Raw genomic sequence first — 19774 nt, 5'->3', positions numbered from 1 at the left:
CCAAATAGTGAACTTATAGCAGTCAATTCAATCATTTTTAGCGCATTTTCTCATTCATGGAAAAAATGCACTATTGTGCTCGTCATGTCCGTCTGTCTGTCTGTCTGTCTGTCTGTCTGTCCGTCCATCTGTCCGTCCGTCCGTGACCTCAAGTTTTCGTCGACGAGAAAATGCGCTCTCTGTCACTCACTGCAGTGAGTACTGAGTTATATTTTTTCTGGTTATACCGAATAAACCTTGTGATGACGTTATAAGCCCATCAGCAAGATAACGCGCGCAACTTGCGGCACCAAGAACTTTGGCTAATGGCGACATTGCCAGCCAATCCGCTGGTAATCGATCAGGTTCTGAGCTGACCCCTATTAACAGCAACCGTCGAACCAAATTCAGCAAAAATAATGGAAATTCCGAAAACCGCAGCAACGTTATGCTACTCTGTTGAAAATTATTTTCGGTTTACAGGCGGCTTAATGAAAAACAACGGTTGGCCGGCGTAAAAAGGGCCTTAATATCAGCTTGAGAACAGCACGTCGGAAATTTCAGCGAGCTGTTACAGTGTTGCAGATGAGCAATCCGATACTAGCTACTTCACCGATAGGAAATCCAACGAGACCTTAAGCTGTTTATACTTATGCGAATTTTTGCCCGGGTTGGATATTTGAAACATGTTGCAGAGATTCATAAAAGCTCGCTGCCAAAGTATTCATCTACACACGAAGAAACGCTTGGCATCAGGTACGAGTGTCTCGTGGTGTTCAGGATGATGTTCTTTACAGTTGAATAGAACATTAACTGTGACAGTTATGCCATGCATGACGGTAGATGCAACAGGAATGCGTGCATCAAAAGTACAATTTCTAAAGATGGCCGAGCAGAGAGCAGGGCATGCAGTGAGGTCGAGGTATTTTGATATGCACCGCTCACTCTTGAGCTCAAGCCAAAACATCAACAACAATAACGATATGCATAAGGTAGTTTAACACTCTTCGTCTTCACTCGTGTGCTCAGAAAATTTTGAATAAAAGATCCCCGCTGAAACTCAAATTTTTAGAAAAAGCTTGCGTGAAATAACTCAACAATTTCAACCTTCCATCAAGCAATTTATACATTCAAGACAATACTCCACGCATGCATTCCAGCAACTTGAATGCGTTGATAATACATGCGTTCAAACGTGCCAGAGCGAGATCAGTGTCGATATTCCTACACGACGTTTTCTGCTCCTTTTCGGACCATGCCTCACGATATCATTTCAAGTCAATGTCGTTCGCCGATAACTCTTTTATGGAGACGCGGCATCCCAGGCCTATGTAAGGAGCGATCCGACCCCACAAAACCTGGTAAATTGCCCTCTCATCTCAGGATATAGGTTGATGACAGTTGATGTGCACCTAAGAGTGTAGAGTAGACCATAGATGGACGGATGGTAGATGACAAGGGTGTAGCTAGACTATATAGACGCAAGGATATGTGTGTATGAAAACAATCGTAAGGCGTGTATGTGGATGAAAACACTAGTAAGGCAGATTATGGACACGCGCGGTTGTATGGATGCGAACACTGGATGAAGATTGTGAATGGACACACGGATGGTAGGTGACAGAAGTCGCAGGGCCAGTATATGAGATGAGAATTTTTACCCGGGTTGGAAATTTGAAACATGTCGCAGAGATTCATAAAAGCTCGCTGCCAAAGTATTCATCTACACACGAAGAAACGCTTGGCATCAGGTACGAGTGTCTCGTGGTGGCAGGGCCAGTATGGCCGTGGTGGGCCTTGCCAGTATCTCATACTGGCAGGGCCAGTATGAGATGAGTCGATAGAGATGAGAAATATAAGCTCAGTAGGTATTTTACTTAGATCAAATGATGGCTAACGAAAAAAAAATAGAAAAAACAACTGCAGTCTTCAATTAAGTCGAAAAGGCGGAAATACAGAACTATAAGTAATATGGAATACAGCCTAGTAACCAAATAAAATCAAAGTGAACCTAATTGAATCAAAATTTAACTCACAGTATCAGCCTTTGCACATGCCGACGGCATTCAAGTCAAACTCAATCTCACTGATATATCAGATTTGACTAGTCCATTTACCAATAAAATTTCATACGCTAAAAACGTTCAGTAAACAAGGGAAGACTACATTTGAAATACAGAAGTTATCGACTCTCAAGACGTCGAATACGAGCCCTCAGATTTCCAGCCAAGATGCAGTTGCAATTCTAATCAAAGCTTCAATTTTCGACGCAATTGGTATTCGCACCTCCCGCCTCTGGCTTGCAGGTATGGTGATGAGCTGCACGCGATTTGAATAACAAGGAAGACAAAGAATTGGGGAGGGTCGATGGTTCCTGAATTCCAGACGATCCTATTCAAGGATTGGTTAATAATAATAATAATACGCTGGCTTTGGTCCATCAAAGTTCATTTTAAATTCAATTTTAAACACTGGCAAATAAAATCACACACAATTATCTCAAAGCGAACGATGAACGAAATACTCGTAATAATAAATTATTAATATGCTTAAAATTACAGCTACAAAAACCGCGCAAGGTTTGCGCGATGAAGACTCACTGTATAACTACGGCTGAACAGTGCGCGGAACCATGCCAATTGCCCGTGTGGATTATTTCTGCTCACATTAAAAACGAATTTCACCTCGTGCACTTATTTCCCATTCTTTTTGAAACACTACACGGTTGATCCTTTTATCATAAAAAAAATGAGGATCGATGACTTCTTAACAAAAGGTTTCTATATACGAATCGTAAATAACTAAGCAAATGTATGTATTTAGGATCTAGCTGCAAGCTATGTTTCAAAACACAAAGAAGCTTGTAATTATTATTGAGCCAAGAACATGAAAAATTGTGAGCTTTGAACAAAAAAGCTTACTACTCCGTGTGATTTCGATTTGATTCTAATTCAATGCCAAAATTTTCGTACAATCTTGACAAGTGTAATGTAATGCAAGGTAATAACTAATTAAAAACTTATGATCGACAAAAATTACGGGATTAATCGTCTCCACATCCGCGAAAAATATCCTGCTCGGGCATCAACATCAATAATGATGCTATTCCTCCGCGCAAAATATATTTTTTCAACGTGTAATTTCTGTAATGCACATAAACTTGGCACTGGCATTCAGAAGACAACAGATCTAAAAAAATTGCTTCATAATTGAAAACTTAAGCGAGAAGTAGCGAATTCAATCTTGAGTAAGTGGATGGAACGATGAAGCCTCTCTTGCTGCAGTTGATGATGCAAAAGATGTTCGGGCAATAAAGAACTATGTAAATTGACTCAGTATGTATAATTGATCTTGAGATGCTTCAGCCTGAGCGACGATGAAAAGCAACGAATACATCGTTAGACAAAACTAGTCATCTTTGTCACGGATCGGAAAGTTTTCAGGAAATTTTCCTTAATTAAAGTAGAATATGAACCGGCTAATTAATCACTAATTATAATAATAATGCGCGGGAATAAACTACTGCGAAAAAATTGAGACTTTCAAATACAATTGAGTTTTTGATGCAAAAAACGTTCGATGTAGAAATACATACACAAGAAGCATATCAAACAGTCGGAAGAGATTATAGAGAATGGAAAAGCCGAGCATTTTCACTGTAACGAAGAAATCCAGAAAACAATATATTTCAAGAAAATATAAACGTTAATGGTGAAACAAACAAACATTGTTATTTGGCAAACAAAGCGCATCTAAACTTGACTCAACTAGAAAGTAACTAAAACTAGAGATACGCTAGGAGACGATTAACAATGGAATTTCGAAATACTTTCACAGTGATATGGGTGCAGTCAACAAGGATCGCTTGTACTATTTTTTCAGCATAGGTAATCAATAAGATTCTGAAAATAGGAGAAAGGTCAAGCATCTGAAGGCCGATGTGACTCAGCGACGTGTTTAAGGTCATGACGTTTCAGAGCTTCGTCTTTAAGTGAGCGTTCGCCCGAGGCTATCAGCCTCGCTCGAAATAAATTTAAAAATCCAAACGACGAACACGTGCATACTAAAAAAATACGTTTTAAATAGATATTATTAAAAAAATAATCTTGAATTAGTGCCACCTCGATCTGAAAAGTAAAACAAATTGAAGCTAAGAACGGATTTAGTTGGTATGCGGGTGCGGCATGGGACCTGATGAGCATCAGAAATGACCTCAGGGACAGAAGTTATTTGGCGCACAAGCAGGCAAGAGGCCTGCCGACTTAATGCAGCCCTTTAGGTAGGAGTAATAACGAAGAATAGTTCAGGCTCAGTGCCAGATGACTTGTGCAGCTATCGAATACAGAACAGATGGGCGGCTCGATAAAAATGCTTTCAGGAAACATGAGTTCAATGAATTTCAGAATTCAGAATTTTTTCCCCAAGGGAAGCTTGGTAAACTTCGTCTTTAAACATAAACGAGCTTGTTTCTATACTCAGTAACACTGACGATCCTTCGTTTTGGCGTTTGTAAACTCGTACTAAATTCCTATTGTAATCAAGAAAGCCACTAAAATTGTTTTCGTCCTCTGCTACTTTAAAACATGAAGTCCTTAATATTATGGAAAGATCCAGAAATGTGTTACGTTAAATAACGCTACAAAAGCATGTCTATTGAATATCATGAAATGTGCAAACTGTTTAATTGAGCAACTTCAAGTTGAAACACGCTAATGGCCTATGTTATCCTATAGATCAAACACTATTACTTGGAGACGAAGGAAGACGATGACGGCGCATCAGCGTGACCTTGGACTAAGAAGTCCTAAATTAATCATAAGGTCATAAGTTCTATGCGCTAGTGACCCCGCCGATTACCCCCCTTATAGATTACGCACATTATATAGGTTTTACTTCTCAATGGCAAGGACGATCTTGAAAAATACTAAACTACATCACTCACGGTCCTCAGCTACCAAGCGTAATGGTTTCAGCAACTGAGTTAGACGAGCAAGAAGTAATTTATGGTACGAGGCTTGTAAAGAGTAGAACAAAGAGCATCAATAGCACACAGGTTACACTATGTTAGTAGCCCAAGAGTGAAGTTTTTAGGTTATGTGATTTGTAACAATTTTGTTTCGTGGTAGATGATGAAAGGTTAGAAAGATGACAACCAATGGACAAAATTATAGCGCGTTACGCTAGTGTTAGATTTAATAATGTCATAAATAAAAGCAACAATGCAGGACATACAAAATTGGAAGACACTATTCAGCTCACACATGTCGGGTTAAGCGCTCCAAAATTTGCAATATTCTTACGAAGGCACCTCGTTAAACTAGGACACGGAAAATGCAGAGCAAACAAGAAGCAGCTGCCTCAATTTATTTACTGCAAAAATTATTCTATTTTTTTCTATACGCCATTGACCAAAAAATTGTATGTGCTTCAGGTCAAAGGAAGGAACTGCATGGGATTAAAAAAAGAATCTCTAATCTCATTAGGGCATTGAGGTAAAAATTTTCTTATGCTTATAAATGTCAAACCAATATAGAGAAAAACGATGAAGTTTGCGATTTTTAAAAGCAACAGAAATTGAAAGAAGTCCAAGGTCTGATAACTGGCGGCGTCAGAACTAGTTGCTTGATTCAAATTTACAAACCACCGTTAATTTAAATCGTGTTATACGAGGGAGTAATTGGGAGCTTCATAATTGAGCTCAATTCTGTGTATGTTTCCAAAACAAAAATGTTATATATTTAATAATTTGAATTAAACCGAGATTATACAACCAAAATGTAAATTAGCCAATGTGCAGGAGAGTGCGTTATAAAAATCACGTCAGGCACGAAGTAAATGCATGTTATACACAGCCGTGGCTCGGTCATCGATATCGAGTGGCGTCAGCTCTAACCTTAATTTGATGGCCCTTGAAAAAATGCTCTTTGTTGAATAACTTGAATATTTTTGCCGCCTATACTCACAGAAAACCGCCAAGCATTCGATTCTGTCAACAGGGAAACAGCTCAAGCCTGTAGCGAATGCTGCGTTCTGACAGCAGGCATGCGTGTAATGTTATATCTTGACACAGCACACACGTGCATGTGGGCGAGTGTACTGCGAGTTATATGCGAGGCTGCAGATGGAATTTAATCGTCGCATATAAAAGAAAATTTTATCGTAATTTTGAGAAATACAGTTTGGCGGTCAATTGTTTGGCGGCAAAGTAAGACCTCATACTTAAATGTAAACATCTACGATTCATCTGCGAATAAATTGCAATTCTTCACGTAATGTCTTCAAAAATTAAGCTAGCACATATTTGACATCCGACTTCGTAATTGTGCCAAAATTTTAGCTTCTTTTTACTAGAGAATTTTACCTATTTTTTTATTAATTCACCAAAACGCATAACAGGTCGAAAGACTTCACATCGCAAAGACTTTGAAGTGCCTCATCCATACAGTTATATGGACCTCAACTTCCAGCCAGTAAATTAGCTGCCGTTTTACCAAGACTTGAAAACCCCAAGGCAATATCAATGATTTTCAGAAATTATCAAGTCGCCCCATTTCTGCTCTTCGAAAAACCCAGGCTTCACACCAAAAGAAATGGCTTACATCGTCATGGGAACGGAGAAGCGATATTTCCAGTTACAAGTCAACGATCAAATCATCGAGCGCTAAAAATGTTCATACTTTCAAAATAACTTCAGTGATATATCCAGGCTAATCATGGAACATTGAACCTATAGCGGTAACGAACCAAAAATACTGAATTCTTTAGGCGAGTGGTGGGATGATGCGAGTCTCCAATGATCAAGATTGTCGACCGAGATCCAGAAGCTGCCGCTTCAAAGCAACCGGTCGTAAAAAAGTCGTAAGTCTAGGACAAAGCCTCCAATATTGATCCGTGGCAGCAGTAGGTAGGAGTTTTGTCCTTGATTATATGCAGCTGATTTTTGACCGAAAAATTCACAATCAAAGACGCTGCTGAAACAAAGACAACACTCAATTTTTAATTCGGGGACAAGTATGACGGTTTACAATAAAATAAAATAATACAATAAATTGTAAAATAAAACAAAAAAAAAATATTTTTTAAGCATCTTAAATAAACCTAATCGACAGCACCAATCATTGACAATGATTGATGACGATATATAAATCTCATTTGAAGTTCAGCAGCTGAACCGCCTCAAGTTTTTAACTTGAGTTATGGCTCTTCAAGCTCGACTTGATCCAATTTTCTCGTCAATGATGTTAGTAATGAGAAAATGGGATACCTTACTTCTCCATCAAGTGCTTTCAATTTCAAGAAAATAAAAATTGCAGCGTGATCGACTTCATCGATAATTTGTACTCAAACTCAAGACACATTACCGAGCTCAGCACACCAGGGACAAACATCTATCATACTTAAGGTTATCTACCCGTATTCCCGTAGTCTCAAAAATAAATTTGATGCCAGTTTCTAACCAATTTTAAGAATGTTTTCAAACCGTGTTGAGTACGTTTAGTCGCATGGAACACAGCGCTTTATGGAAGCGGCATTTCTCGACAAAATCCACGATATGCCGAGTCATCAAATCACAGGAAATTGAGAACCGAAAAGTCTGATGGCGGAGGTCTTCGAGGATGTCCAGGCGTTGGAGGCGCGACCGACCTTGGCTTGGTCAGGCTGGACCCGCCGACCGGGGAGAACTCGACTCCAAAAGATCAATGCCCCCAGAAAAAGCCGGTGCAGCCAGAGCCTGAAGGTATAGCTTCATTTGTAGCTGGGGCGTGGATCGTCATGACCTGGCCAGCCGCTCCAGGAAGAATGGAATAAGAGCTACACGTTCTGTCTCGTATAAAAGAAAAGGAGTGATAATATCATCGTCTTCTTCAGAAAGATCTTCATTAATTGAACGAAAACAGTACAGCTTGGTACATGAATCAAATTTCTGAAAAGAACACAGAACAAGAGAGAGAGCCCAAGGTTTGAGGCTCTATTCAGCTCAACAAACTTAATAATTTGACGACTAAATGGCCTGAACCAATAAAAAAAGCCCGATGAAATAAAAAAACTGTGTCGAAGCACGTATTCTCAAAAACTGGCAACGGCCAATAACGAAAAAATGACGGTTAACAAGTCAAATTTTGGAAGAGAAAATGGTCGGGACTCCCTCATTTTAATAATTTAACCTCCAATTTTCTAAGCTGACCAAAAAATCCCGACTTTTGCGAAAGAAGACCATCTCCCCGACAGGGATATCGCTCCAAATTTCTACGTGATGAGACAGAGAATCTGCTCATTCTGCTGACCATACATTTTATGTGGACCAACTAAATTCTTGGTAGCATTCATCGGAGGCGTGTAAGCTCCCAGTCGGCTTCTCACACCTCTTCTGCCCAGCCAACTTTACGACCAAGATCTCGTCCTTCCCCATCGTGGTATCACACCCTCTCCTCCCCTCACACACGGCTCTGCCTCGTGACCTGCTCTCTGTAACGGCGTAGCCCCACGCAAGTCAGCTTTAAGGGGAAGCCCGCTGTGTATCCCCGCCACGCGTCCACGAGATTCTTCACACGAGCACCACGAGCAGCAGCGATAGACAGCATGGCAGGGCTTAAGATTGCGGGATGTGGGTACTGAACCATAGGGCTTTCATTCGGTAACTTCGAAATCAAGTCTACAGAGTAGCTGGTGATCGACCTAAACTCGGAGATGCGATTGAAGGGGTCTTTCATACCTAAATATTGACCTTCGAGTGTGAATTAGAGTCGTGAAATAAAATATGTTCCGGATTTCAATAAAGATTTATTTCTCCAACGTCTTTGAATGATTTCACTGTCTCGAGCATAGATCGATTCAACTTACTTATGTAGCAGAATTTCAAATGATGAACACGTTATAATTTACAAGGAATCCGATAAGTCAGATTCGTAGAATCTGTATTCGTCACATTGCATGTGAGCATCAACAAACCAGGTGCATATTACAGTCGCTGATGTTATCGACTTGCGCGAGTTGTCGGCAGTTCCCGATATATTGACGTGACGTTCAGAACCCAAACCCCAAGAAATTCTACTTGAAGTAGCCTAAATCTCAGGACATGGATGGCCAGCGAACTATTGAAAATGATCAGTCGAAGAGGTCAACTCAATCGACCACGCGAGAGGCACAATAATTACTCAGAACACAAATAATTGATTGAGCTACAGGCTAGATATATTAAACCTCAACGTAATACTTTGCAATAATGAACAGATTTTCTATAGTATCTGAGTATAATTATGCTTACTTCAAAACAGGAGAATGTGGAGGTTAGACTTAGCCACATCGCAGTATAGTGAATGTGCCCATCGTGTACCTAACAGTTAACGGCGTAACTACAGGGAACAGGCGAACAGCGTAACTGATTATCAGATTATCATTTCGTTGGCAATCACAACATGTGTGCCTCCAAAAATGATCATTCTACAATATTAACAGCCGGTTGATGCATGAAATATCCAAGATAAAATAAACAATATGTATAAGTTGATTAAAAAACTAGGAATTTAAAAGCAAAAACAATACCTCAAAAATTCACCATATCTTTATAAGAGAAACGTTTTCTCTTATAAAGATATGGTGAATTTTTGTGGTATTGTTTTTGCTTTTAAATTCCTAGTTAAGTTTCGATTTAAGCAAACAAGTGATTTTGATTAAAAAAATGGCGTTAAAACGTTCGCTGATACTGAAACTACAACACAAATTTCAAAACTCGTAATGCCACAAAATGCGCACTGACAATAAGTTGGAATTTTTCTTCAATGCTTCGAGGAACGATCTTTGCGTGAGCTTGTGAAAGAAAAACGAATGTAATCACATGCAGGGACAGGAACAGACGTCCTTCAGAGCGACTGAACAATTGGATGCAAATGCCGCCATTTGCGTCGAACTCGAAAATTTTTCGTTTCATCAGGGAAGGACGAGCACCGCGTTCAGTAATGCAATTATAGGAGGTAAGAATTTTATTCGACAGCAATAAACCCAATTAGTATTGCCCATCCATGACAATAATTAATGACCATCACCGGCAGTAAGAAGTTACGATTATTCATTGCAGAGGCCGTGTGATTGACAGATCTAATCAGAGGGACTCGTTTTCCGATGGCCGCACGAAGCAATTATAAATATAGCAGATATCTTCAGACAGTCGACGGCTCGCGTGACTAGAGGAATTCTGCTCGTGAAATCACGCACTATACTGTACGATGATCAATAGTAAGACCTTCAGAGTTTCACATGCACAGACCGGGACTCACGTGAAAGTGCTCGCGACGAACAGACACAATGAAAGAGTTTCTATTCTCTTTGAGAGGATGAGAGCTAATTTATCCTCAGGATATTTGAAGGTTCTGTAATCTACCACGTCTTCACCACGTGAATTACGAACGGGCCGTAACAGTCCAAAGTTTTTGCTCGTAAATTTTACGCCGCACGCATCATGAACAGCTTAAGCAGAAAAGTGTTCTAAGTATCATGCCCATAAAGGAGTCACTCGCGATCACGATAAAATCTAAAGAGATCGCACTCGCTGGAACATCGAAGAAAATATGCAAGAATCTCATAACAAAACAAATTAAATTCATAATTATGATGCCAAGAGAGCGTAAAAATATAACACACTTGACAATTATAGTTACACGTAGAGTCAACTTAAATATTATTCAATAAGCATGATAATGTATAATGCTAAGTACAAGATCCAAAAAATATAACTCAGTACTCACTGCAGTGAGTGATAGAGAGCGAATTTGTCGACGACGAAAACGTGAAGTCACGGACAGACGGATGGTCATGACGAGCACAATAGCGCCTTTTTTCCATAAATGAGAAAATGTGCTAAAAATGTAAAAATGCTTTATAGTTCAATAACGGAGCTATATTCAGAAGCAAGCAATTGCAGTATAACAGCTTGGAAGACAAAAGAATCGGCGCTACTACCGAGGGTCTGTGTGCTCAGACAGAATTTGGGAGGCCATTTGGGCTGTACTTAATGAGCTTGACTATCGTTAAGCGACGGCCGCTGCCTGAATACACGTGAATATTTTTGGCTTGCCATTTGGGTTGTCTTTCCTGAGGTCAGAAGTCAAACAATGGAGACTGGAAAGATCTTGCTGCTTTACAAGGATAGTCTGGCCGCATCCACGAAAAGATGTTAAATTTGTTCCGAAGAAAACAAGAGGGATATTTTGTCAAAAAAGGTAGTATATATGAAAGTTGCTATAGAAAATTCTGCAAATTCGAGCAAGAGCCTCAACTTTGAATGCGCACAAATTTTATTCCATACTAAGCTTGATAATTCAAACGAAAGTTCAAGGTCGACGTGTACAAGGCTCCGTAATTCATGCATCAGGACATGGTATATTATTCGGTAGTATTTCGACGAACAGGTTTCAATAGGACATAATAATCCATCGTAAAGTACGGTTCTCCAGCCACGTCACGTGTTTGAAGCCGAGTGATCTGTAAACTGTCCGGTTTAGCCTTCGAGGCACTAAGCCGCGGTAAAATCAGGAGGCAGGAGCCCCAGCAGCACGGGCGTAATGTCATTAGACAGAAGGTAATTGGTGCCATGGCTTGCCGCCTTCCAATCTCGGCTGATTAAACCCACGAAGGCAAAAATAAAAATAAAAACATGCCACAAACACGTGAGCCTCCGATACTAGTAAAAAAAGTGACTTCACTACATATTTATCTAGAGGGCATAACTAATGTAAAAACTTCTTATTACGGCTCACAATTTCACTGGTTCCAAACAACAAATTTTATGCAACAATATAATAACATTGAAGTGTCAAAAAATAATACTAAATTATAAATGATAATAATACTAAATTTATTCCAGTTGCCCACATAAAGTTCAACGAAAAAAAACAGGCCTCACAAGCATCGAGCGCCATCCATTAAAAGGATGAAATCAAATTCCAGTTTCACGGAGAGAAATTTTGCAGCTCAATTTTGAACGAGATGGAAGTTTAGCGCTTGGATATTAGAAATATAATTCCACTTTAATGAACAATTTCATTTCCATCTCGAAATGATTTATTGCATTTCGGAACTTGTTCAAACTGCGCACAAGAATTTCCCAAAAAGCACAATGACTCATTTGGAATAAACGTCACGTATCTCATGAAATAAAAGCTTAGTGAAATGGCAAAAAACTTAATAGAGTCGATACGGTAAAGAAGCAATAAATACCGAAAGGCGACATCGTAAAGTCGAGCGATACTTATGTTAGCGTAATTAATGTCAAACCTAACTTAAATTCATTCAACTAAAGTCGGCCGTAACTTGAGTTCACGTAATTTAAGTCGAGCGTAACTTAAATTGACGTTGATAAAAACGGCAGTGTTAGCTACTACAGTAATTACCCACGAGCCGCGACTCACGGAATGAGTAAGGGCGACGGCAGTGGTATAGTTTTATTTTATGTATCACAGGAGCCAGCGAAGAGCTCCACTCGTGCACTGCTATAAGAAGCTCGCGTGGCTATCTCTTAAATCTGTGACAGCCGCTGTACACCGCCGGCACGCACTGATTCTCAAAAAATCGCTCGAGCGCATGAAATGAATAAGTGAACGGCATCACATGACTGCGAGGAAGTTCTTGCCAATTCAGAAGATGCATGGTGAACTCGTGCAAGCCTTGTCGAGCGAGCGTCGAGCACAGTACGAACAAGTAGAGCTATAAGTGTCTCAGCAATAAAAAGAGCCTCTTAATTGAATGAGCGATACATATTCAAAGATATTTATACGTCTGATATAATATGAATGTATGATAATGAAATGAACAACATTTAACCAGTTGTCTAACATCTCTCAAACAGTGCGCCATTGAACTGATATAACACCTTCACACCCAGCATTATCTCAGACTAACTTCACAAATACCAGGAAAGCAAAAAAATAAATAGATAATACGTGCCGTGACTTAGATATTTAATGAAACAATAAAGCACGTCGATGTGCTCCTCATTAAAGATTTTACATCGCATTCTAAGTTACTTGACATATCCAACAATGTTTACTGACGTCAAGAGAATCGGTCCAGACTGTTGACACTTGTCACTTACAACAGGGCTGGGTGTTTATAGACAACAAATCCACCGTCAAATAAATAGACGGGGTTAGACAGACAGTACCTGACAGGGTGTCAGGTGCAGACTAGACAGCTCTGTTTACCTGATTTTTTCCCACAGAAATTGGAGAGTGATTAGACAAAGAAGATTTATGTTTATCCTGTCCTTAGCAAGAAGTTCGTTGACCGCACGTATGGATGCAATGCATAGTTGCATTATCGGAAGCCAATATTAATGGGTGAGTACGAACCCGACGGCGCAGTTGAACGGTCCCAGTCGCTGTTTAATGTGCAACAAGAAACAATAGAAGAGAATTTAGAGAGATAATCTCTAAACATTTAATGGAGTCCAATACAATACAATTTCAATAGAAAAAAGAGAACAACTTAAACAAATCAAAATAAAATACAAGATATGTAAAATAAATATTTTTCCTTAAAATTATACCATGTAATATCAATTGGACATGATGAAATTATGTTTGTTTAAAATTCATTCAATACCCAACATGGAATAAGATATTGATTATCAATCTGTAAATCCCACCGAGTTTAAGGAAGTGGAGTTTTTCAAGCATCTCATTCTGGAAAAATATCGGCGTCTAAAATTTCGCAAAGCTACTGCACGTATTCGATCCCTTAATTTGTCGAGCTCAAAATGATCGCAATGTCTTTCCTGTTGTCGAGTTTGCAAAGCCATACGAAAGTCTGAAGATTCACTTAATGAATTACCCTGCACTTGGAACAATAAATTAAATAATTGAGCTAGCCATCGCAGAGGATCAAGTGGCGTCTCCTCGAACGATTGTAGTGTTCACTGCGATAAGATAAAAGCGATAAATTGTAGACCCAAGAAAACGCGCGCTTGCTATCGTTCAAGCCTTTTCATGCAGTTGCATCATGCTTCTTGAATGATATAACTACACACAAATGTCTCCATGACAAATGTTGTTAAATTATTTGTAATGGCTTCAATAGCATTCAAACCTTGATCTCTAAAAATGAATTAGTAAGAGCCTATAATTGTTAGCCGATCAGGGTCTACTTTGCGACTGGTGAAAAATCGCCGCAAAGCGAAAAATCGTCAACACAAATTATGATATAAAGATACAAAGAGTCAGACAATATTTTAATTGTAAAAAAACTATAAAGAATTGGCAAAATTCTAGGTAAATTTTATGAACATTCTCATCATTTGGATATGAAGCAGGAGCCAGTTTTCACGAAATTTACTTCACGCTTATATGGCCAAATTTGGAGAGAAAATGGGATCTTGTGAAGAATAAAAGGAGATTGCACTTAAAATAAGAGTCTAGCCTCAACCGGGTACCGTCAACCGGGGCTACTCGGGACAGATTTGAACGATTAGTTTTAAATAACAGTTAATAACTTCTTACGATGAAACATTTCATAAACAAGTTTAGTCTCATTTTATAGCTGATTGGCAGGGCTATCGAATGGCGTTGTCAAAAAAATTCCATATGCTATTCGTAAGGTGCCAGACGCAAAATAGAGATTGTCCCGAGTAGCCCCGTCGGTGGGGGCTACTCGGGACAACGGGAATAAAACTTCATTTCAACACGCCACTTTTAAGAAAATTTGATATTTATTAAAACGTCATAGGAACACTTGAATAGCCAGCCAGATATGAAAGAGCGATGACAAGTGAGGTAATAATTTAGAATTTAACAACATTTCTTGTCATCGTTGAAATTTGTTCATGGACGCAACCAAGTTCTGATAACTGAAGTCCAAGATAAAATAAAATGCGGTAAAAATGGAAATTTTAAAAATATCATAACTAATAAAATAATTTCATTAAATTTCCTAGCAAACTCCATGATGTGATTCAATGAAAGCCCAAAATAAAAGTATTGGGAAGATGATTCACGCGTCATTGCCAGGTCCGTAGCACCGGTTTTGTACTTCCTGTTAGGATAATGACGAAAACTAAGCGCATTGAAACAAAGTAAAGTTCAATGAAGATAAGTCATTTCAGAATAATTTATACGCTATACGCCTCTACCATATAACCTCACGAGATAGCGATCTGCACTACTACATGTCCGATACTCAAGCGATTTCAAGATGGCGACACTAATGCACGTCCTTAAGTGGCCAAGCCATTTGGCTTTTCTTTGACCTCACGACTCCCTATGATGACCTCGATCGAGGGCTCGCGTGCACGAGACGGCCCTCATACAAACCCTCGCTCTTGATGTGGCTTTCTGCATATAATCAATTGAATCAATAATAATATCAATAATTTGTAGTCTAACCAAATTAAATTATTCACATTCAATTATTCGACTGACGTAAGTACGGATATTTCTCTCTGTTCAAATCATTTTAAGTACATAAAAAGCCTGAAGGTAGCCGGTTTCATTTAAACATCAACAAAGCAGTCTTCATAAAAGCTCCAGATCAAAGAACTCGAGCACGGAATTTTCTGATTTTCTGGCAGTTCTACGACAACCGCGAGATTTCCTGACAGAGATTTCAAGAATATGCTTCGTAAACAAAACAAAAACATTTTCAAAAGCGCCCAACAAATAAAACTGGCTATAGTTGCATAGATTCCATTATCACGCCAACACAAATTATGCATTTCAAATAAGAATGCAGGGAAACGAAAAAGGTCTGGCACGCTCGAGACGAGAGCAGACTGGGGAATATAATCGATGTCGCAACACGCTAGGCAGGCGCACGAAATAAGCGATCGCCGTGAATGGAGAGCAAATTATCACTCAATTGCAGTCCAAACTTGACTGCAATAGTTACGGCTTGTCTAGAACAAAGGCACGTGTGTTTTGCTGACTTTAGCAAGGCGTGAAGGCCAATGTGTCACTGAGAAATAAAGTGTGTGTTTACTTCTGGGATACATCCAACTATTTATCAATGTAGAAACTAAAACTACTCGAAGTGTGCAAGTATTATAGAGAACGCTCTGAAATTTTCCTTGAAATTACACCGCAAGCAATAATAACGAACGTCTAGAGTCATACATCGTAATTAGATACCTCGACATATGAAGCAAGTCGGGTTTATTCATAGTAAATCAGGGAGCCTTCAGGCGGCAAAAATGGTCGCCACATGCGGCAGCAGCGAATTTTAGTTTCGTCTAAAACTCGTGAGCGGGCGAGCTCCCGAAAACGTGGCAGTCCAATGCATTTATTTAAAATTTCCGAGACGAAGACCATAAAAATTTGCTCTGGTCCGCTGCACTGAACTCAAAAGCGCGGGAAAAACAAAAAACTAAGGCACGATTTGCATAACATCCGCGCGAGAGTACGAACAGATTAAGCAGATTAGTTCTTTCGTACATTTTCTTGGGGAATAGTGCGAAAATATGAACGATTTTTGAGGAAGTGTATCAAGAAGTGAATGGATGGGGGAAAATACTCAAAGACTCATAAGAAAGTGAATTAGCGAAAATAAGTGAATTCCTTGGCCAACATGTAACTCAATTGAGCAAGCCTTTCAAACTCACATTATATCCATGACTCATATCACCTCATTTACCCATAATGTGCGGGTCGTGGAACAAAAGTGAGTCAGACTCATTCTGAAAGTCAGAATCACTCATGTCTCACTAGGATGTGAGTTCATGCACGACAGCGATCATATGTAATTCATAATTAGGCGAGAACCGCGGAAAACAGCAATTTCTACTTATAAATTACAGGCGAATTATGTTCCAACTGCCATTTCTTATGGGATACCCTTACTTTCTTACGCTTGTTACATCCATGATTATTACATGTTCCGCTTGAATCAAAATTTCCCTGTTTTTTTCAATTATTGAGAAAAAAAATAGCGAGTCGCCCGAAGCTGATTCACCTTATTGAAGCATCGGAAGGTTACAAACTTTATACAGAAAAACAACTAAAATTGGAACAATAAATTATTAGATAGAAGTAAAATTTAAATAACCGTTCAATAAAAAAATAATCAAAACAATGTATTTGAGGGAGGTGAGGAAACTTCTAGACTATAAATAAGAAAAAATTAATAATTAATAAGATGACTGAAAATACAGAACGAATTTTTCTTAGTTGATGTGCAATGTGCATGTTGGAATGGTCATAGCTGTCGCTAAATTAATAACCACAAGAGTACTACAAAACAGGCAACACCCAGAGATAATATTGAGCTTAAGTAATGATTTAATAAAGACCCTGCAACTAAATGTGATGAGCCATATGAATATAAGTAATGACCAAAAACGATAACATCAGTTTATGTTTAGTTTCTCCTCTTAACCAAAAATATTTCCAGTTACTGAAGTAGGTAGAAAACATTGATAACGAGTGAGCCAGACGCTGCTTTTGAGGTGTAGCGTGTTTAGCTGTATGTTAAAGTAATGAACTGTAGGAGTTCAAATCAACTTAATTGGAGTCCATCTCGATATAGAATGTTAGCACGGCGTATAAGGTTAACACGACGTACAAGGTTAACTCGGCGTACCTATAAGGTTAACACGGCGTATAAGGTTAACACGGCGTATAAGGTTAAAACGGCGTATAAGGTTAACACGGCGTATAAGGTTAACACGGCGTATAAGGTTAACACGACGTATAAGGTTTAACGGCGTATAAGGTAGCACGGCGTATAAGGTTAACACGACGTACTATGTTAACTCGGCGTACCTATAAGGTTAACACGGCGTATAAGGTTAACACGGCGTATAAGGTTAACACGGCGTATAAGGTTAACACGGCGTATAAGGTTAACACGGCGTATAAGGTTAACACGACGTATAAGGTTAAACGGCGTATAAGGTTAACACGGCGTATAAGGTTAACTCGACGTATAAGGTTAACACGACGTATAAGGTTAATCGGCGTATAAGGTTAACACGGCGTATAAGGTTAACACGGCGTATAAGGTTAACACGACGTATAAGGTTTAACGGCGTATAAGGTTAAACGGCGTATAAGGTTAACACGACGTACTATGTTAACTCTGCGTACAAGGTTAACTCGGCGTATAAGGTTAACTCTGCGTACAAGGTTAACTCGGCGTATAAGGTTAACTCGGCGTATAAGGTTAACTCTGCGTACAAGGTTAACATGGCGTGCAATTCAGATACGGTGTTAAAAGTTAAACGGCGTTGAAGGATAGACAGCTTACGAGGTCTCGATGTTGCAGGTTAACTCAACCCAGCTACAGGATGATCCTTAGTGGTAGATTAATCCGATTTCATTGCTTAAGTTGGCATTGCTCACAAACGAAACTTGTAATGAGTGAGCTCCTAAGCAAATGCTTTTGAGCATAAATAAATTTCTAATGGCATATACACCCATCATTTTTACCATTATAATTCACGCCCTGCAGAATAAATATCGTCGACGGTACATGTTTATTGGAAAATCAGATTAAAAATGACGGCATCCATATAAGAAACAGGCTTGGAACTGACAGTCGCAATATATACAAACAAAGAGGCTATTGGCATTAAATGAATTAGAAATAAATAAAACAACAAATAAACGTCTAAAAATACGCACGTACAGTTTGCAAAACATTACTGAAAGCGACGTAAATAAAAATAACGGGAAAATATATATAACGAAAATCCTATACACAAACTCGAGAGTGAAAGGTATATGATTAATACATTATAACCACACTGCTTATTAAAAACATTTTCACATGAAAGCAAGGTACGTCAACTTGAGGACTAAGCAATGCAGAGACACAAATTAGCAAGAATGAAATATACTTCACCAGGTCAGACGAGGTGACCACCATGAGAGTGTCCGCTGTAAGGCTGGCACAGTCCGGGGACGAGGGTAGCGAGAGAAGCTCTTGCAGCTCCCTCTTCATCGTGCCCAACACGACGCTACTTCTCAACGCCACTTGGTTTAGTTTGGTGCGAGATATTGGGGTACCGAGGTTACAATTATCAATTCAACAACAATAAAATTATATCACTTTTACTGATGTTTGATACTGAGAGTAATTATACCAAAAAACAATTACGTAGATGTAATGCAGACGTTGTTATCACTTTCACTGAAGCTCGATTGAGGGAGTTTATACAGGGGTTATAATGTCGGAGGTTGAAAAGAATCGTTATCACGCATAAGTGCAGTTCTATACATGAGGTTACAATGTTCGAGTTCGCATCCCTGTCCAACGCTTCAGGTACTGAAGAAATTTGAATTTTACAACAAATTCAGAACAATTAACCAAGCCGAGAATAAATAGACGACTTCAATAAGTCAATTTTTTAGCAGAGCTTCATCGGCTGGGATCAAGAAATGAAGGTTGAAATGATTAAGTTGAATCCCCGTGAGCATTATCATCACTCGGGGGAGATAATTGAAGGGTTCAAGTTCAACCTTGTGGCAATGTTGACACAAGTGTCATCAATTGTTCCGATATCCACTAAAAATAGGAGAAAATTGCAGCAACTCTTGCCTGCTACGATGCTAGCTCACATGTGTGTTGGTGAGCGGTGCTTCACAGCAAGTCCAAGTCCCTTACTCGAGCCTTGTCTTAAATAATGTCTCGTCCTCTCTTCAGCTCTCACCAGAACTCGTCCTCAGAACTCGAGAACTCTCACCAGAACTCGTATAATGACGTGCTAACGCCGATAACGCTGAACGCATTCGAAAGCAGTTAGATGCTTAGCGGTTACAGTGGAAAAAGATCCGAACATACGTTGTCAGTTAACGGAAATTAAGCAAATCTGCTT

General features: G+C 39.2%; 1 protein-coding gene across 3 annotated transcripts in view; it reads right to left on the bottom strand.

Annotated features, from left to right (window-relative positions):
- LOC108680652 (steroid hormone receptor ERR1) overlaps positions 1-19774 on the bottom strand; it is a 74059-nt gene that overhangs the window by 13500 nt on the left and 40785 nt on the right. The gene's annotated exons all lie outside the window — the stretch shown is intronic.

This window comes from Hyalella azteca, unplaced genomic scaffold, assembly GCF_000764305.2.
Source record: "Hyalella azteca isolate HAZT.00-mixed unplaced genomic scaffold, Hazt_2.0.2 contig9209, whole genome shotgun sequence".
Lineage (NCBI taxonomy): Eukaryota > Metazoa > Arthropoda > Malacostraca > Amphipoda > Hyalellidae > Hyalella > Hyalella azteca.
This window is presented reverse-complemented; position numbering and strand designations above follow the sequence as displayed.